Source organism: Orcinus orca, chromosome 18 (assembly GCF_937001465.1).
Source record: "Orcinus orca chromosome 18, mOrcOrc1.1, whole genome shotgun sequence".
Lineage (NCBI taxonomy): Eukaryota > Metazoa > Chordata > Mammalia > Artiodactyla > Delphinidae > Orcinus > Orcinus orca.
In genome coordinates, this window is record NC_064576.1 from 74,273,441 (window position 1) to 74,295,068 (window position 21,628).

The 21,628-nt window shown below is 43.8% G+C and overlaps 1 protein-coding gene across 3 annotated transcripts in view; it reads right to left on the bottom strand.

Annotated features, from left to right (window-relative positions):
* WASF3 (WASP family member 3) overlaps window positions 1-18,180 on the bottom strand; it is a 90,545-nt gene extending 72,365 nt beyond the window's left edge. For 2 of the 3 annotated variants that reach the window (XM_049701147.1, XM_004281777.3), the window contains exon 1: window positions 18,066-18,180. The gene's annotated coding sequence lies outside the window, so the exon portion shown is untranslated. Of the gene's footprint in view, window positions 1-15,483; window positions 15,611-18,065 lie in introns of those variants that run through there. The other variant, XM_049701144.1, reaches the window with a different exon arrangement.
* Between the last annotated feature and the right edge of the window lie 3,448 nt (window positions 18,181-21,628).

The window sequence follows — 21,628 nt, forward strand, 5'->3', positions numbered from 1 at the left end:
TCTAGGATTATTTTCTGCTTATGTCCTCGTTTTTCCTAAACTCCGATTTCAACCAGTTTATTTGACGACCATATTGACTTCCTGTTTAAGAGCATGATGAGCTATGTTTCTTAAACAGACGGGGTCTGGTGCAGCTAGATTCAACAAATCCCCAAACTCCCCCTCCGCTTCAGAGTATTATTCTGATAGGATTATAGGATTTCTGGTCAATTTTTTGAGGTTTTTTTTTTTTTTAAGTCCTATAACAATTTTAAAATCAACGAATCCTGAAAGTAATTTTCCAAAGGGGGCAAAAAAAGAATTATCGTCTCCTCATTTTTAAAACTCACTTTAATTTCATGGTAACTGCCGTTCGCCAACAGATGAAGGCCAATTTTCTCTCATCATTTGTTCCATTATTTTCCAACCTGTTACAGAATTCTACAGACTATAGATGCGATGTGCCCTTCAAAATGTGAAGTCTGACTTTAGAAAATTAACATAGCCTGGCTTGTCTTCTCCCATAATCATTCGTCCAGGGCTCTCCCCCAACCTCACAATGAACACTCAGAAAGGGAAGAAGATATATACATACTTATTTCAATCATAATAGTCAACTATGACAACACAAAGAATTCAAGCTTTCAAAGCACTTAATTCTGCTGAAGATGCAATCATGTTACATGCTTCGAAAATAACGCACTCCCCCATCCTGTTTTTAGAGAACTTTGAAAATCTAGACAATATGCTTCCTTTCAAAACACCAACTGCTTCCAGAGAAAAAGAAAGAAACAGACAAATGATCTTGCCAAGAACCATCTCTGCAGTTTCTCTTGGTAGAGTAGCCCTTTCAGTGGCTACAAAGATTTAAATTCAATCCTTGATTGGATTGATGATATACCACCTTTCATTTACTTAGAACTGGATTTTAGAACAAAAAAGAGCTTAGAGTACTCTAATTCAGTTGTTTCCAACTTTTGCAAGGACGAGGACCCCTCTGTGAGGCTAAGAAATGTTAAGGATTCTTACAATAGCTGTGTCTAGTGATTGAGAAAGTAAAGAAGAAAACCATGAGTACACAGTAATTCTTTAAAAGCCACCTGCAAACACCTGTAAAATAGTAACACATGAATCTAATTCTTTTTTCTTATTACAGAGCCAGTTCACGTCAGAACTGAGTCTAAAAACAAGTCTCCAGACTTATGACACAGATGGGGTTCTAAGATTCCAGAGCGTCACTCAGCACAGAGGAAGGTTTTCTCTAAGTATCCCCAACAATCCTCTTAGGAACTAGACAAAGCGATCTTCAAGTTCTTACGGGAAAACAAGCAAAGATCCGGAATTCTGAAAAAGAAGACTGAAGAGTAGAGGGCATCCCTATCGGCTATGAGGCGCTGTAAAGCTACAGTGATTAATCAGTGTGCCGCTGAAACGCAGAAATGACTCCTAACACCTAGGAACTCAATATAAAATGGGTGTGGCATTTCGTATCACTGGAGTAAAGATTATTCATTAAATGCTACTGTAACAATCCACGGGGGGAGGGCAATCAAACGGAGTCCGTCCTTACCGCTCATGCCAAAAGAAGTTCCAAATGGAACCAACAAAGGACCAGAAGAAACACAGAAGATTTTTTTTTTTTTTTAATAATCTTGCAGTGGAGAAGGTCTTGTGAAACATGATTGAACAACAGAAGCCAAATGTTAAACTACTTGAAAAAATCAAATATTACTTCATTACTGAAAATCAGACAAACAAAGCCAACGTCACCCACCGAATGAAGCCCCTCCGGAGCGTTACAATCCTAACCATCAGACAAACCCAGATTCTCTGCCATCCAAGCACAGCACTCCTTCTGTTTGCCATACAATCCCAGATTCCTCAGAAGATAGTTTTAAAACCATGAAAAATTAAATCTCACAGAATCCATGGAAACGACCTCGCCTAGGCCTGTGGAGTGAGATTTCTACAGCACTACCCTCAGCTGTGACCTCTACTCACACTAGAAACCATCAGCAACACAGTAAGTCTTTCGTAGGCATTGGGGGCCACAGTTTAACTTTAGCAAAACGTACACGTGGCAAAGCAACAGGCATTTTTTCAGAGTAAGTCTGCTCTGGGATGTATGGTCTGACAGTCAGCATGCAGACTCAGCAGTGAATGCTCACCTAGTTTACAATGTCAACAGACACTATTGGGCGCCTCCTGCATGTAAGCCAGCTCTAAGATGAAGAAGAACCAGTCTTCTGCCTTCCAGAAGCTTACCATCTAATTTATCCGCGAAACAAACCGTGAGGAACGGATGTCCTTATCGACAGCAGCAACATATGTTTCAATCTTCGTATTTCCCCACGTGACTGAGTAAAGCAAAATTACAGTTATCTAATGTATTACTTATAAGCAAATCCCTTCTAACCATGGGATTTTTAAAAAATTAGTTTACGGGTATACCTAAGTGACTCGGCCCCCAAACCGGAAGGCACCACGTAACAGCCCATCAGCTGAGCGGGTGCTCCATCTGCAGGGAAATGTAAACAGCTGCTATTTAAACTCAGTCATCATTCAGTATCATATTGGTCCAGAAACCAGGCAATTTTTACCTCTTGTGGACTTTTCCCCTTTATCCCTATCTGGTATTCCACCAAATTCTCATCCATTCATTCTTTCTCTTTGACATGAAAATATTACCTGTTACAATTACGTATTTGCTCACTTCTGTCAATTTTTTCAAAGTTTTTCTTCCTCTTTTGCTTCCCACACTATCGCTTGGGAGGACGTTGTGTATTTCACGATGAAAGCTCTGATTCAGAAGGCATCTGCCCAGCCCCCCCTCCCCCCCCATCTCTTCCCAGAGGCTGGACGCTACTTCTCCTCCATAACCTTGGCCAAATGGCACCAGCCATCAGAACTATCAAAGGAGGAACTGTTTTCACTTCGTTCCATTTACAAAGACTTTGAAACAGTTCTGACTCTCTGTAGGATCATCTACAGGGCAATTCCGACTTTGCAAGAGATGCCAAGACCTCTTGTTCTATATGTACCTTCAACGCACAGATACTAGCAAGTAAAATTCCTGAATAATTATCTCACGTGTTTCTTTGCCACCCATGAGTGCTTCCCAGATAACATAAAACTGAAAAATATTTCATAAGTTCCTTATTTTAATTTGAAGAATGACTGAACTCAAATCATCCTTTTATCTGTTAATTATAAAGAAATGAATGAAATTATAAGTCAATCCCAATAAGCTATCCTTAATAATTTCTGGAATAAATAATTCTTTGGTTAACAACCAGACCCTCAATATTCTACAGTGAACGTATCACCTACAGATTAGGTTAACAGAGGCCATACAGTCTTAATTCTAGATCCCATGAATACTGTTTCAGAAAAATTACGTTCACTGCCTAGTACTGGAAATTAAAGTCACACTTTTACTCTAAAAATAAGCGCTCTAGAGAAGCACTCTTAGCAAGTATTTCCCGTGAATTATAAGACACCCTCATTTGCCACAGTCAAGGATTTTCATAGTAAGATCTTTAAAATCCTGAGGTGTTTCATTTGTATTCCAGCAGAAACCATCAGCCCTCAAGAAAAAGCAAGAGAAAGGCTCCCCATTCTGTTAATTTACTGGTCCCCGTGCCATTCTGTTAATTTACTGGTCCCCGTGACTAAGCCATGATGAAGTACCTGTGTTATAATGCTTGCTAGATCTCCATAATCCTGCAAAACCAAGGGTGTCTTTTTTTTTTTCCTGGAAGGGAGGGGGATGGTAGGAGAGCACCAGAGGTACCACTTAAAAGTTAGAGATTTAAGTAAACATTAGGAAAAAATGCAGCATCTTCCAGGAGGTCAGAGATTCACTGCCCTGAGCCCAAAAGGAACTTCACTGAACTGAGTTCTCAGGATCTTTCTGAGCAGATCACTTCCTGATGAGCCGTGGCTTCTGCCCTCCAAACCTTTTCGGGCTCCTGAGGCAGCACCCACACTCCGGATGCCTGTTACCATCCGCTCCCACTATCTGAGGGGAATGAAACGGTCCTGACACAGCCTCCCGACCACAAAGGCAAATTTCAAGAAAGCAAGAGTGGCTTCACAAGACTGTCACAGCTTTAAGGAGGAAGAAGGGACATTCTACAGAAGGATAATTTAAAGACAGCTCCCAAGCCCCAGTACAGTGTGTTTAGGGCCACTTTTCTGAAAAACTGCTCAAAGAAGCGACAAAAACAGGAAATATCATCAAATTCATAATTTTAAAAAAATGCTTTTTAATAGAACAAGGAATTTTTAATGAAAACACCACCTAACATAAAAGAACTCTGCTTGGGTTTGAGGATCCCTGGGCCCTGCTTCCCCCTCACCTGTGCCGACTCTGACTACGGCCTTCTCTGCATCTTCTGTGGGACCGTTTTGGGCACAGACAGAATAACAACAGGTGCACAGGAGAAAGGGCCCCCCGCTGCATCAGGTCCTCAGCCAGCACTACCCATTCACCCGCTGCTTGAGGCCCAGGAGCAGTTCTCTGTGTCTCATCCATTAAGGAAAATCATCCTACTTTTTCCCATCCTTGCTTGTCTCTGTTGCCTCTGGAACTTGCCCTCAAGTGATCCGGGACCATCTGAATAAAAAGCTCCCGTAGAGGACTGCCGTAGACATCAAATTTGATCACGTAATGAAGACACCTAACACGTAAATCATCAGACGTGCACTCTTCTGAGAGCTGACACACATCGCCCACACGAACTCTGTCCAAGCCACGGCACCTTAGCTGTTACCCTCTTTTCACTAAGACCCCAGGCTGCAAATTATCACTTAGCATTCATTTCTTTCTGCCCCATTTTTAAACGTCCATAGAGGTGCCCTTCCACAGCTTTCTTAGTGACTAATTATGCCCTCAAGGTATTGACCCTCTTAGGAGATCTGTTAACAGCTAAGAAGGACATCTAGGTTGTTCTGCCCTCTCTTCCAAGGTGTGGTCCCAGGACGCACACACAGGTCTGAAGGTTTCTTAGGAATTTTCTTGCTGTTGCTATTGTTCTTTTTTCTGCCGATTCCTGGGCGATTTTTTACTCTCAGTACAGAAGTCGACCCTTCATTCAGTATTCACGTGGCTTCCTTTATTCCTTCCATCAACTCTGCGGGGCAGGCGCTGTTTTCTTAGACAAGGAAGTCAAGGCTCACGGAAGTTAAGAAATGGCCCCCAAACCACACAGCTAATAAACGGCAAAGCCAAGATGTGACCCCAAATCAGTCTGGCCCCAAACACCGGCTCTTGACTGGGTTGCAATTCTGTCTCTCATCGGGTCTGAGAGGCACTCAATCATCCAGCCCTGTGCACATCCCACTGTGTTCCAGAAACAAGACAGCATTTATTGGAAGTAGGTGAAAAAAAGAAAAGGAAAATAAGAATAGAAGCATTAAATGAGCTAGAAATGAGACACATACAGAAGGCATCCCTTAGATCCTGCACATCTGCTTCAGGTGAGCCACAAATCTGCTTCAGGTGAGCCACAAATCTGGTTCAAGAACCTGTAAAGGGGAATGTAAGGTTTTACAGAATAGTGTCCACAAGCCACACATCTACCAACTACTAAACCAAAGTGCCTTTACTCCTGATTCTAAGACCCGGAAGCAATTCCAGCAAACACAGAGTCCACACCTACTGACATCCTATCCCAAAGCAGGGGCTGAATAATCCCCAAGGCATATTCCTCTTTCTTCAATGTTCCAAATGGCCCCTCTGTTCTGATTCCAGAGCCTAGCTGGCATAGCATCATAGCAAATGACTGTCGAGGAAAGAATCTCTAGTAAATGGTCATTAAAAATAAAAAGCCAAGAAGCTCTGATCGTCTTCCATTGATAATGTAAGTTGGGACCCCTTGCCCACAGAGCAGTAGTTTTGTAACTTTTTTTTTTTTTTTTTAAACAAAATTTTCACCAGAATGCCAAGCAGCCAGAAGGGAGTAACTCTGGTTGGAACTACAGTGAAAGCTTCCAACTGATTTCTTCATCATAACTTCTCTGAAACTTGGCAAGTCACTCAGGACTGTCCCCTGCCCTCCCCGACACTTACAGCTAACCCACCTCCTACTGCTTCCTTCAAAGTTTATCGCTTGTTTTCCTTCCAAAAGGAGCAATTAGCAGCAAAAGTGAAACTCGGGGTGGTAAGTCTATTAAATAATACACTTCTTAAACGTACATACAGGATATCTCAGCAAATTAAGAAAACTAAAGCAATACGCAACTTACATATGGCAGCAAGGAAATAGGAGTGACTAAAAAAGTTATAAAACTATGCTAGATTTAACAGTGAGAGCATAAAACATAATCTTAGGATACAGCATTTACCGTTTGTACATCTGGGGGAGAGGGAAGGAAAACATCAAAAAGCTCTGGTCAACTCAAACCTCTCTGGGTTTCTATTTATTCAACTTTCCTAAAATGTGATTTAGCTAACTACTGTTCATATCCCTAATACTTCAGGAATTCTGGGAAGTTAAATTTAAATGAAATTTGCCGAACCTTATGATTTATTTTAGTGCTTTCATGAGAAGACCAGGATGAATCAAATTTCACTCAACTTAGGAAAAGAAATCACATTCCATTCATCCAGATAAGGAAGGATTCCTCATTTCACCAATGACCAATGCGTGCAAAACAAACATCATCTTTAAAAACAACAGAAAGAAATTCCAAAATTACCAGAAATAATTTGAGGCTGACACTAGAATTAAAGGGGGAAAAAAAAAGTCAACAAGCACCAAAATGTATTATATGAAATCCAACACTTCAGAAATAATATTTGAATGCTAACTGGACCTACAAACGCATATGCGTCTAATGCTTGGCCGCTTTTATACAAAGCCCGCTGAAAGTGGGAGTCCATTCACTGAGGTTCTTTGAGATGTTCCAGACAGAAACAGCAACTGCGCAAATGTTTAAGCTACTTTATGCTACAGCACTTCTGAGGGAAAAACAGCATGAAAGCCAACTTTTGAACATATTCATATTAATAAAAACCTATCCTAATATCCTTCTAAATGGAAAAAGTAAGAGGTTATTTTTAAATGCAAATTTACATATTGGAAAGCCAAAAATACGCAGCAAGAAATGACTGGAAATATAGGCATCTCTACTTTTCAACATCTAAGGTTTCGGAAACGCAGTCAATCTAGAAATCACACGTTTTTCGGCATGATTCAGTTTCATTTTTTCTGGGCTCATTCATTCGTTTCTGATGACCATGCACAATCAGTGGGCACGCTAACCGTTGGGAATGCTGTCTCCTGGTGGAAAAGGGTCATCACAGGGGTGTATATCATGTCTAAAGATCACCGTAAGGTGGGGACAAAGAAGGAGCAAGATACAAAGAGAATAATGCTTTCCTTGTCTTTCATTCTTTTTCCCCCAAAAGTTCAAAGAGACAAAAAAATAATGGTAAACTAGGCACGGTGATAATGGACGTGAGATTTTGTTTTATCTGCAAAACAACCCAAAATATCAATGTCTCCTCAGCGAAAGAGAACTGTTGTTTTCAACCTTATTACCCATTCTTGGCACTTCAGTTTACTGTTTGTCTGGAATCAGGCTACTCACCTGTGTAATCCATGGAACGTTAAAATATTTGAATTTTGTCTGTCTATCATCTCAAATTACTCAATAAAAGGAAAGCAAAAAAAAAAACAATCATTAAATAATTTGCTTATAATGAATCATAACCAGCCTTCCCCTTCTCTAGCTTGGATATTTTATTGACTTTTGTATTTTAATCTAGTTTCTCTCTTCTTGTTGTTTTACAGTTTCACAATAGAAAGACAGTTCCGCACAACTATCATTCTAAAATTCTATAGTCTAAAACACAGTCAACATATATAGGTACATAGATGATTTCCATCTTTCCTTTAAACTCATTTCCATTTTTCCTCTCACTTTTAACTTACCAAACCAAATTATTACTGAATAACATTTTAGCCTCAGATAAGCTCTCAAATGTTTCTTTGAAAAGATGACTGTTAATTTTAAAACAAATGCTTTTCACCTCTCTTTAAAAAAATAAAAAGTAAAACACAGTCACAGATCATTTTTCGACAATTTTGAGGTTAAGTTCTACCTAGACGTTAGGAGATTAACAAAACTGACAAACCTTTAGAATGACCACACACACACACAAAAAATAAAACAAGAAAAATCACAAGCTGCTAAAATCAAGAATGAAGAATAGACATTGAGGGGCTTCCCTGGTGGCGCAGTGGTTGAGAGTCCGCCTGCCGATGCGGAGGACACGGGTTCCTGCCCCGGTCCAGGAGGATCCCACATGCCGCGGAGCGGCTGGGCCCGTGAGCCATGGTTGCTGAGCCTGCGCGTCCGTAGCCTGTGCTCCACAACGGGAGAGGCCACAGCAGTGAGAGGCCCGCGTACCGCAAAAAAAAGAAAAAAAAAAAAAAAGAAGAAGAATAGACATTGATCACTACCAACCAGAAAAACTTCACAAGGATTTCGAGGGAATACTCTCAAGAAGTTTATGCCACCAAACCAGACAACTTAGATGAAAAGGAAAAATCCTGGAAACATACAAATTAACAAAACTGACTTAAAAAGAGATAAGCTGAATAAATGTATAGCAAGTTAAGAGATTGAATTAGTAATTCAAAATCTTCCCACAGAGAAAACCTCAGGCCCAAATGACTTCACAGGTGAATACCTAAAACAGAAATACCAATCTTTCACAAATTTTTCTAGAAGAGGAAACACTTCCTAACTCATTCTATGAAACCAGTTTTATGCTGACACCAACGCCAGACAGCAGTGAGAGGCCCGCCTACCGCAAAAAAAAAAAAAAAAAAAAAACTACAGATCAATATCCCTCATGAATTAGATGCAAAAATACTCAACAAAATATTAACAAATCAAATCTAGAAACACAGAAAAAGAATTACATACCATGAACAAACGGGACTTATCCGAAGAATGCAAAGTTGGTTTAACCTCCAAAACTCAATTAGTACTATATGTCATATTAATAAACGACAATACTACATGGGTGTCTCAATAGATACAGATTTTTCTTTCACAAAATCCAACACCCATTTGTGGTTAAAAACCCCCAACAAAGAATTTAGCATCTATTCATTCACGGTCAGGGCTTTCTATTTAAGACATTTTTCCCTGCTCTAGGCCATGAAGCTACCCTATATTATTTTTTACCTTTCATCTTTAGATCTACAGTCTGTCTGGCATTGATTTTTGTGTATGTTATAAAGTAGGGGTCAAATGTCATTTATGGACATCCATCTCAAGGATCACACACCAATGACCGAAAAGACCATCCTTTCCAAACTATTTTACACTTAACATAATCAAATGTCTACAGATGTTTGGTTCTGTTTCAGGTCTTTCTGTTCAGTTTCATTCATCTGTTTGCCCACAGTTGTGACAATACCACATGGTCTAGAATATTACAACTTTATAAACTCTTGATATCTGATAAGTCCTGCCACCTGTTGTTCTTCAAGGGTGTCTTGAAATTCTTTGCCCTCTACATTTATATAAATTCTAGAAACAGATAGTCAATTTCCACCTCCTAAGATTTTTTCATGCTATGGACTAGGGTTGAACAGTATCTATATCAATTTAGGGTGAACGGACATCTCTATATTTAGCCTTTCATACCATGAACATGGTATATTCCCTCTTTTCTTACCTGTTCCTTAAATTCTCTAAATATTTTACGGTTTCCTATGTAAAGGTATTATAAATTTCTTACAAGTTCTATTCCTATATATTTGGATTTTTAATGCTATTATAAGTAGTACCTTTATTAACTTCATTTTCTAATTGTTTACGGCTATAGAGAATCTAGCAACCATGCTAAAGACACACCTTAAGTCTAATAACTTACACGGATTCTTTTGGACGTTTCTGCATACACAATAGTTTCACCTGCATATACTGAATTTTTTTCTTCTTTTCCAACTCTAGTATTTTTTATTTCTTTTTCTTATCTTACTGTGCTGGCAAGAACCTACAATATAATGCTGAATAAATGTGGTAATTACAAGCATCCTTATCTCATTTCCAATTTTAGAAGATAACTTTTCATTATTTCAACACTAATATGATATTTGCTCTAAGTTTTCTCACCGATACTCTTCCTAGTTTGCTTAAAAGTTTTTCATCATGAATAGATATTAAATTTTAGTGTTTCCTGCATCTAATGATGACTGTATATTTTCTCCATCAATATGGTGAGATGCATTGGATTTGTTGAATGCTAAACCGACACTGCATTCTAGAATAAACACAAATTGTTCATGATATATTATCATTTTATGTTGATAGATCTAATTGTTATTTTTTACGATTTTTGCAAGCATGTTCATGAATGAGACTGTCCTATGATTTTTTTCTTGTAACATCCTTGACGATATTAGATATTAAGATTATGCTGGCCTGGCAGGACTTTCAGGCTCAGAGGATTTTGTCCACCTGCTTCCAAATCTCCTCATACATTCTCCCTCCAAAACATACACAAGGAGAGCAAAAAAATCCACGTATGATCCATGCCTTCCAGCATTAATATAGGAGGCAGAATACAACAGCCTTCAAATCATGTGTAAGTGGAGGAATAAACTAACTGAATTCCAACAGGGCTTCCAACACACACCACTGCAAGGCTAGAGATGCTTCTCGTGCTGAGTCACTGACACGTTGCATTATTCACGTAAGCCCACCACACCTAAAACACCAACTTGGGAGGCTCAGCCATCACCGAAAGTACAGGTTTTGTTGTTTTCATTCCTGATCCTCATGTAGTTTTGATTCTCATTATTTATATACAGCTTCATTATGATGAGCATTTCCTATAAGTTCATTCAAATCTTTATTTAATGGGGGACAAGACAGACAAGCTCCCACCACTTACGTCCAATAAAATCATAAGCATCTCAAACAGTAAAAAATTGGATAAAGTATACATTCCATTAAAAAAAACTGTACATGCAACTTTTACTTATACACAGTTGATCGAAGTTATATCAGTGTCCAAAAAGAGAAAAAATGCTGAGTAAATATTAAAATGCAGGGCAATACTGTTTGTCTCAAATGAAATTTGACTATCAGTAGCAACCAAATAGCCTAAGAAATAAAGCCACAAACTTCTAAACTGCATAGCAGAAAAAGTAGCCATAAATGTAGTTTAAAAGAAAAATTCTGTCCTAAACCCTTTAATGCCTGAGCCCCAACACAATTCTTTCAAATGATACCCTAAGTTTTGTCATGGCCATAATCTTTTTTTTTGGAGGGGCAGAATGGAAGGAACTGGGCATATTGGAAATGGAAGAAGGCTTTAATTAGCCTATGTGATGCAGTGGACAAACAGCACAGAAGCTGTGCATTTTTAATTACAGCTCAGGTGGGGACTTCATTATCGCTGATAAGCCTTGTAACCGTTCAAAATTACAATGCCAATTTTTAAAAAAAGAAGTAACGTTTTAATAATCTTCCTCCCTGGGATATCTCAAAGAACAATTCCCACTTTAGTCAAGCCTTTGGAAACAAAGTTGTTTGCAGTGTGTAATTAAAATCTGAAGGCAGGTGACTGGGGAATTTGGGGGTTTCTGTGACTGCTGGTTTTTAAACCAATAATCAAGGTAGTTAACTCTAAAAGGTGTACAAAAACGGGAGACAAATCCTATGGAAAACTAAGAACCAAGATATGTTTTAAATCTACAGGGTTGGTTATAAAACAAATGTTTTCCTATTTCTATTGAAACAGACGAAGGTCCTATTCTGAAAAATTACAATCATGCCCCCAAAATTAAGGTCTTACTTTGCAGAGATGGAAAGTGAATCTATTCCTCCCCTTTCTAGGCTGTGGACAGCCTCGCACAGGATGAGACCAACGTGAGCACAGGCTCTATCTCCTTGCAACCTTCTGGTTAATGTCATCCTCCCTTTGGATGGGACATTTTGCTCCCTCCTGTTTAGACACTATTCCTTCCATGCACCACAGGGAGTAATTCAAATCCATGGCCTCTCCTTAAGCATTCACTCTAACCTGAGGAAAGAATACCACCCAGCAAAGAGTTACAAAGTCAGCTGAAAGCTGATATCTGCCTAGGTAATTCCCTAACACAGGACTACATAAGGTAATAGGCAAAAACCAAAACCCCCTGTGTCATACACATATTTTGAGGAGCTGAAAAAATAAGTGTGACATTAGTAGGGCAAGATGACTCAGATCAAGTTTTTAAAATTACATAGTAGGGGTAGTGTTCTGCTTAGGTCATGAATCAAAACTTATGACATATTCAGTCAATGAAAAAGTATCTGTTGAAGCTCTTCTATGGCAAAGAATACACTGTTACATCCACTTAGCTGATAAAATACGGCTACATGGGTTGTGGTTCACAGTCAATCACATCCACACTTTTATACTGCAACAGAATTTCACTGAACTGTTCACGTGCACAAAAACAAGTACCAGCACTCATGGGAGGATGCTATGAGATGAACTAAAATGCAACGGTTGTAGCAGGCGATGCAATCCTTGGATTGCGCTGGAGCACAACTTTTATAGGCCCAATACGGTTTTCAGAAATCAGAAGTACTCAGAGACCAAAGGTCACATCCGCTGGGGGAAGACAATGTGTGTTATCACTGTGAGCTAAGGCTATGACCTAACGAGGTCTTTACCTGAGGTTATCTGACAAAGGCAGACACACCTACGAAACAGGCACCACGATGTCTGGTTGTTGACCAGAAGGGAGTTTATAGTTACGTGAGCTGGACAATCGACCCTCTGCCTCACCTCTCTAGCTTTTGACGACAGGACCTTGGCTGTATCAACACTGTTATCACCAGTAACGAGCGTGATACACAGTAGGCACTCAAACACGTGTGGACCTCCTGAAAAGAACCAGAAAGCAAAAACTGAAAGAAAGAAATTAAAATAAATAAAACACTGAAAAAGTTCAAGAATATAGCTGAAGACGTCTTTACATTAGTTTCAAGACCACTGCTCCAGAAGGTCAAAGGGCATCCCAACAAGAGGAGCAAGGGACAATGTCACTCGTCCAAAGTTTAGAAATGATCCCAGATGCTGTGCTCAGGGTCAAGGCCCAGAGGCTCTAGTAGACCTGAAAGGTGGGAAAATACCCTGGGATGTTTGGGATGTTTAAAATTTAAAAAAAAAAAGTCAACAGAAGCAAAGAGCTAACCTCAAAGAGAACAGGCACAGGTCCGGGGAAGAAGAAACAGAACAGGGTGGCTCTAAAGATCAGGACTGAAATCCGAGTATATGGAAAAATATTCTAATCTAGGGACATCTATTAAGTTAGGAGGATAGGCTCTGACACCAAACAAACAAGACTGGCCTTGAGGTAAGTGGCTGAGAAAGCACTGCCAGGACAGGGCAGCAACGGAGAGGACGTCACAGATAATGTGACCCCAGAGGACACCAGGACCTGGAAAAAGACAAGGCTGTGCGCACATAAACCCACCCTTGGAAGGACCACCCACCCTAGGAAAAGCATGCCTTAAAAGGAAAACAGCATCCTAAAAAGTTTGTTTTTAATAAGAGAAAATAAAGTCACTGTTAAAAACATTCCACCCTGCGCCAGACGTTCCTCTCTAGTGAAGGCCCTTCTCTCCTCTTCAAAATCCAGCCTCCCCTGACTGGCTTCACCTCCTTAGCACCACCACCCCTTAATCCACGGCAATAAGGCTCCACTGTGATGCCTCTTGCCAAAATGAGTAATTACATCCTAGGGCTAAAACCAATGGAAATTTTGAAACCACCATCTAGCAACCTCTGTCTAGCAACCTCTCTCTCTTGGTACTTTAATATACACAAATCCCTCCATTAAAAAAGAAAAAAAGGTCCCCCTTCACCCACCCTCCCCTGTCACCCTTCAGCACCAGCACACTCTGTGGCCCCTGCTCACTAGGAAGCCCTCTTACAAACCAGCCCTCTCACTCCTGTCCCCATCACTGTGTCATCACTGCCGTCAGCTATGTTACAATGACCTGGCTGTTATCATCCCTCTTTGCTGACGTTTTCCTGGACCATGGCTTCCCAGACACCCAATCCTTTCGGTCTCAGTGTGGGAGCTTATCTTTTAAACACAAGAGTCCTTCAGATCCCATTCTCCCCACTCCTTTTCTTTACGCATGCTCTGCACAAGCTTCTTGAATCTACTCCATTAACAAAGGCAGAGGTTCTAGAACTTTCTCTTCTCACTGCACCGGTTCGCTCAGCCCTGATTGCAAGGACAAATGCCTACTGAGTAATTGAACCATTAGATACTGCAAATAACAAGTATCTATGTCCTAGCAACTTAGTACCCATTTGAAAACAGCACACTTCAACTGAGAGAAAGTGGGTATTTCACTTCTCTCTTCAGTAAAACACAAACAGCATAATTTCTCACACCTTGGAGTCAGACTGGATAGCGCCTCCCCCGTTCCCTGGTCCACACCGATCTGCACGCAGAACAGCAACCAGTGAAACCCCAGCTTTGCAAAGATGACGTCATCAGAAGGAACGTGACATAAACTCCTGGAGAAACCGAGCAGGCAGGTCCCGCAGGGTTGACAGCTGTTTGCACTGCTGAGTGTCCTTCATCGAACTCATACTCCCTGCGAGTTCACTGTGGCAAACAGTTTGGGAACTGGTGCTGAGAACTCTCACACGCGTGCCTCCAGTCCAGACACCTCCCAATATCCGGATCCCAGTGCAGCCACTGACCGCTGCGTCCCGCAGGCACCTTGAACTTGACAAGGGCAGCATCTTTCCCCCAAACGGCGGCTGCTCGCTGTCCTGGGGCCTAAGGACGGCCTCACCACCCACCAGCCGCCCGGCCACAACTCGGCACTGCCCTGTGCCCTCGCTCTCCCAGCACACGCGCGCGCACACACGCGTGCCGACCACGCCGTCCTACCCCCTCAGGCTCCCCTCCCTCCAGCCTTGCCCCGCTATCCGTTCTCCAAGGGCACGTCTGACTGCGTCCTTCTTCGGCTCGGAAGGCTCTGGCCGTTTTGGTCACCCAGCAGGGAGGCCAGGCCCATCCTAACGGGCCTCGCAGGGCCCCGGAGGCCCGGCTCACCCCTCCTCCTGCCACGGGGCACCCCGGCCCCCTCCCCCCACGCAGCCCTAACCTCGGCTCTAGCTGCTCCAAAGCCTCGTGTCCCCGACAGGCCTCTGTACTCTCTCCTTCCCCCTGGCACTTCTGGGGGCGCTTTCCTCGTCTCTCCGAACCGTCCCCAGGCTCGGGTTTCTGGTCATCCTGGGAGCTCCGCGAGGGCCCGTTCGGAGCACACTGCGCCGTGACCAGCGGCTCCCACGGTCGCAGATGCCGCCGAACCGGGAGCTCACCCGGGGCCCACGGAGGCACCTGCCTTGTTCCCCTGTGTCCCCGAACACCCCGTGAACCCTGGAGTTCGCTGAATGAATAAAGCGGGCCAATGAGTGGGTCCGGCCACTCACGGGATGCTCCACGGGCTCACCGCGGGCTCTGCCTCGGCAGCCGCCGCGTTGCACGCGAACTGTTCGTATCGGCACACCACGAGCATCCTCAGAGCTGTCGTCTCTTATTTCTGCAATCCTAGTATTGAAATAGCAGCGCCCGGTACTTCGCAGGCATCCACTAAAGGGCTTTTGAATAAAAAAGGTGACTACCCCATGGCATTAAGTGCGGTCACCCCTGGAGAAAGAAACAGGACCAGACGGGGGGCGACAGGACCAGGAGGAAGGGGGAACTCAGACTTCCGGCTCCACTTACCTCTACAGTGACAGTAAATGTATGTTACAACATGCGTTATTTACGCATTGCTGGTCTACGATATTCCTGCATTACCAGCCTTAAATGAAGGCAGGGGTAGAGAACCAGCGGGGAAGAGGCATGCATGGGTCCCAACGCCACGAGCAGCTCCCGAGAACATCTGCCCTCTAAGAGGAAAACCAGGCCTTAGGAAAAAAGAGGACTTAAAAGAGAAGTCGAACATTTGCAGTCTGTCCAGCCATATGGAGGCGCTCCCAAGAAAACATAAGGAATGATAGCAGCCTGTGAGTGGAAAACACAATCTCGAATATTCTCCAGAGAAAGTCCTGGGAACTCTAAAAGACCATTAGCAGTGGCCCACGACCTATATGTTGAATACTTATAACAGGCAACTATTTCAATCAAAACGTTCCAATAACCAGAAGGTTCCTTGCCACATGAAGGCTTCCATGGGAAGGCTAAGGCGCGTCTACAAGGACACACTGAGAAGAGATGGGTGCTATAATGTTGGCAGGACCGCTCGGCAAAGTGTCTTTTTTTCACCTTTATTTTCAGAATTTTGTAAAAATGGTGTAGCACATCATTGCCTATTAGGTCATAAATCTGAGGCAAACAGAGAAAACAATGCTATAATGCAACTTCATGTCAGCAACCAGACATGAAAGAACAATTTTTATAAGGAGATAGTTCCAGAACGAGCTTCTTTTCACTGTGTTAAGAAAACAGAGACTACAGGTCAGACGGTAACTATATAAAGCCAACCAAACTTTCCAACCTAGTGAGCTTGAAACATCTGAAAAGACACAACTCTCATGAATATCAATTAAGGAGGTCTTTAAAAAATGAAGAAAAATGAGTATGACGTGGACGCTCTTAGGAAGGAGACCAGACGCACAATGAGAACTGCCTATGGGAAAGGCCAAACCCGGCTTTCTTTCGTTTAACCTCTCAAGTAGATAAAAGAACTAGCTTTAAAGAATCTCTGCATTGTTTCACTGCTAGAAAAGGAAAGTTGGGTAAAGCACGTACAAAAAGAAGCCACCAGCATTCAATAGAATTTGCCCTAGAGGCAACAGAGAAGTAAGTCAATTATAACACTTTGAACCTAGTTTTGACAGAGAAGCAGACATTTTAAGTTTTAGACAAACCTAATTTTTTTTAAGATGCAAAACATTTCTAATGGCTGGCTCCTGCCCTTAAAAAATGTGGATTCCGATTCTTAATCTTTCATGCCCCACGATGCATTTGATTTGAAGAGCTTCAAAGCAAAAACAGGCCTTTTTAATTGTCAGTTGTTAAAAACGTAATAATTACTGCTGGTAATAACTGAGAATTTAAAATTCACCCCCAAATGAGAAAGAATTCCTATTCCGCCCAATAGCAGCTAAGAAACGAGATGCTCCATTCATCCTTAAACCCACAGCTGAGTTTCTTAATAATTAAGAACTCTGCTCTCCACCAGGGAACTCTCCCTTGCACAGAAGCTGAACCAAGAAGAAATCGCCATTGCCGGTTAAGCAGCACACACGGAGCACACACGGAGAGGCAAAGGCTTTCCCCTCGCCGAAGCCCCGGCGCAGAGGAGGCGCGAGAGCCAGGCCCCGCCAGGAGAGCCTCCCGGGAGGACGCATCCCGGCCCGCGGGCCCCGGCGCGCCCAGTCCTCGCGCCCCGCAGCGGGCCGCTCGCAGTCTGCCGACCCCTTCCCGGCACCCGGAGCCCAGCCCGGCTACCGAGGCCGGGACCAGCACCACGGGCGCCCGCAGCCCCGGGGGGAGGGGGCACCGGCCGCGGGGAGGGCGAAGCCGAGGGGAGAGGGCCGGACCCGGGCGGCGGGCACGCGGGGACTGGGCCAGGTGCGGCGAGACCGCGCGCAGCCCGGAGGGACGCGAGGCTCCCGGACGCGAGGCAGCCCCGGGCCCACGCGTGCGGCGCGGGCCGAGGCCCAGGCGCCACCTGCGGCCGGGATGGCGGGCGCCTGCCCCGCAGCCGGGTGGCGCACACCGGGGCCGGGGGGCGGCGCGGGCGAGAACGGCGCCGGGCCGCGCGGCGACGGCGGGAAGCCCGGGCCGGCGCGGGAGCCGGCGGGGAGGATGCGCCGGGCTGCAGGGCGGGCGCGGGCGGCGGCGCGGCCGCAGTGGGCCCCATCGCCCGCCCGAGCGCCCGGGCAATGCAGCAAGTTCACTTGGCCGCGGGGCTGCGGGGCCCGCGCCCGCCTCTGCCCGCGGGGCAGCCGCCCAGCCCGAAGCCGAGCAGCGCAGGGGTCAAGGCCGGGCACAGGGAGCCGGCTGGCTGCAGCCCGCACTCACCGGTCCGCGGTTCCGCCGCCGGCGCCGCGCTCTCAGCTCCATGGTCCCGCCGCTTCGCGGCCGCCCGGCGCCCCCACTCCGCACCGCCCCGCACGCAGCGGCGCCAGCGACGCCGCCTCCGGCCGGGCCACGGCCGCGGCCACGCCCCCTCCCGGCGGGGGGCCAGGCCGGAGCGAGAGGGGGGCCCAGCGCCGGCTCCACCAACCAGGGCCGGCTCACCGGCCGCTGCTCCCGGATTGGCGAGCGCCTCGGCCAATGGGGGCGCGGCAGGAGTGCGGCGCGTCGGCGCCGGGGGGCGGGGGATTGCGGAGGAGGTGGCTCTAGCCCTTCGTCCTCCGCCCCTGGGGTCGGGCTGAGGCTTTAGCCGGAGTCCCTCCCGGAGTGGACAGGTAGGGACTCTTTGGGCAGAGTTTAGCCTGGGGGCCGTGCAGCACCTCCGCTAACGATGTACCACTGCAGTCCCTTTGGGTTTCCACCCATACTCTAACCTTCCCTGGGTTTGAGGGCTCTTGGAGACAGAGGTCCATCTATCTACCTGTGTGCTGCAGAGTTGAGGGTTCACAACCCTGAGAGGATTACAGCCATGCCCTCGGTTGGTCTTATGCCCTTCTCAAATCCGTCAGCATTCTGCCTGCAGAATCTTCTCATTCCCTCTGCAGATTCCTCTCTTCTTTTCCCCCCGCCCCCGACTTCAGTCTCCGTCCGCCCAAATGTGAGAGAATCCACAAAACCTATTAAATACAGGGTATCCCTTAAACTGCCCAGCCAAGCCCCCTGGCAGTGGGACTTGATTGATGACTCGGGGGTAAGCTTAAGGAAAGAAAAGGGAGGAGGAAAAGGAAGGAAAGGAAGACAAGAAAAAAAGGAAAAGCCAATTATGTTCTCCTAGGTCCTGAAGGAAAGGGGTTTAAAAATGGAAGTGTTATTTTTATTTTACTTGCCTTTATGCTTTTTGGTTTACCAATAAGGTCACTAAATTGAAAAGCTTTTAGGAAATAAGTTCAAATCTCAATAAAGAGTCCTAGAAAAACTAACTCAGGTTGTCTTTACAGACATGTGATAACTACCCACATCTGATCCGGCTCCTAACAGCAACTAAATGCTAGGGAAAATGCATAGCAGCTGATAACAATTTTAGCAAAGTTTGAAGCACCAGAAATGCAGAAGAAAACGCATGCATCCCTCTTCATGTGTAATCTATTAACCTACATTACTTCCAAAGGAAGCGTTTTTAAAGCTCTATTTTAAGGTGACATATATTTAATTTCCATACCATGTCAACATGAAATATTCTGGTCATTAATAAGGTAAACAGGATTTTAGTGAATTATTACAGTGCTGTGTATTTGTAATATTGATAGTAGGGTGATAAATTTCCGTTGCATTCAAAGCTGACTTGTTATTCAAGTTGAAATGGCTTTCCTTCATTTTATCTTCATTTACCCAGGGGAATAGCTTCCAGGTCTATATTTAGGTCATTGATTTAGAATTCAAAAATGTGAAGGTGTAAGATACCCAGAGTCTGTTTTCAGGATTGCTAATCACATTTCCGTTGCTTCTCCTGTCTTCAGTGACCCCCCCCAACTTTATATGAACTGCTGCTACACTTAATTCACACCCACTATTAGCCCTTAATTGTACTGTCCTGAAGTGTTCAGGATTGTTTCATATAAGTCGGTTTTATCTCTAATTAGATGTTAAGTTCCATAAGGGTAAGGTCCTTATTTTATACTACAGTTTCCTTCCCCCGTGATGTCTAGTGCAGTGCTGAATATGTAGTAAATATAACCCTACCCTTAGTATTGTGTCCATAATGTAGAGAATTTTCTTCAAATATAGTACTTCTGTGAACCAGCCCTTTAAGTAAAATTGCTCAGAGCAGTTGCCTTAAGGGGCTAATGCCTCATACTTAGCTGGAAAAATGTTGCCAAATCAGGGAGTAAATTGGTTGCCTGTAACAGAAACTTGAGTAAAGTGCAGACCAACAGGGGTTGCTTCTTACCACGTGACAGGAAGTCTGGAGACAGCCTGGAGGGTCTGCAATATCTCCAGGGTGTCAGTATATCTCAGGCTGCTTCTCCCCGTTGGCTCTGCTGTCCTTAGCATGTGGCTTTGTCTTCCTCTCACAAGATGGCTGCTCCCCTTCTGGACATTGTATCATATTCTGGAAAATGGTAGGGGGATGGGTAAAGGACGTAAGATCAAAGAGATGCCCACCAACTGAATCTTCCCCTTAACAACCTTTCTGGGAAGCCCCAACCAGCACCTTCTGTTTGCTTCGTATTGGCCAGACCTGTGTCACACTGTGACATACCCCTGAGTGCCAAAGAGTCTGAAATACTAAGTAATATAAGCCAGGGACCTTGTCTGCAGCAATGTGAGGGTTCCGTTAGTAAGGGAAAAGGGGAATGCAGTTTCTGCCACAGTTGCTGAATAAATGACATTCTCTATTCACTCCTGTTTATTTATTCATGAAATGACCCACTTTTTTTTTAAGCCATTCAAATTGCAATAAGAAAACAACCCAGTATAAAAATGAGCAAGAGATCTGAAGAGATGCCTCATCAAAATAGAGATGGCAATATTCAGATGTCAAATAAGCATTATATGTCAGAGAATTGCAAGCTAAAACAATGAAATGCCACAACATACCTTCTAGAATGGCTAAAATTCAAAGAGCTGATAATACCAAATGCTGACAGGGATGGGGAGCAACTGGAATGCTCATTCATGGCTGGTGGGAACGCAGAATGGTACAGCTGCTTTGGAAGACAGCATGGCAGTTTTCCACAAAGCTAAGCATAGTCTTACCATACAATCTAGCAATCGAGCTCCTTGGTATTTACCCAAATGAGTTGAAAACGTAGGTCCACATGAAAACCTGCATACAAATATTTGTTTATAATTGCCAAACACTGGAAGCAACCAAGATGTCCTCCAGTAGGTTAATGGATAAACAAACTGGTACATCCAGACAATGGGATGTTATTCAATGATAAAAAGAAATGAGCTATCAGGCATGAAAAGACATAGAGGAATCTGAACTATATATTACTAAATGAGAGAAGCCAGGCTACATACTATGTGACTCCAACTATATGACGTTCTGGAAAAGGCAAAACTATGGAGACAGTAAAAAAAAGATCAGTGGTTGCCAGGGGTTAGGAGGAGGGAGGAAAGTACAGGCAGAACACAGAGGATTTTTAGGGCAGTGAGACTGCTGTGTATGATATTATAGTGGTGGACTAGTCATTATACATATGTCAAAATCCATAGACTGTACAACCCAATGTATAACACAAAAAGGGACCTTCATGTAAACTAGGGACTTTAATTAATAAAAATGCATCAGTATTGGTTCATTCATTGTAACCACACTAAAAGAAGATGTTAATGATAGTAGAAACTGTGTGAGGGGCTAGAGGGGTAGCGGGTGGGTATATGGAAGTCTATGTACTATCTGCCCAATTTTTCTGCTAATCTAATCTAAAACTCTACTAAAAAATAAAGTCTGTTAATCATTTTTTTAAATGGGAATCATAGTTACCGTAATAATGTCAACA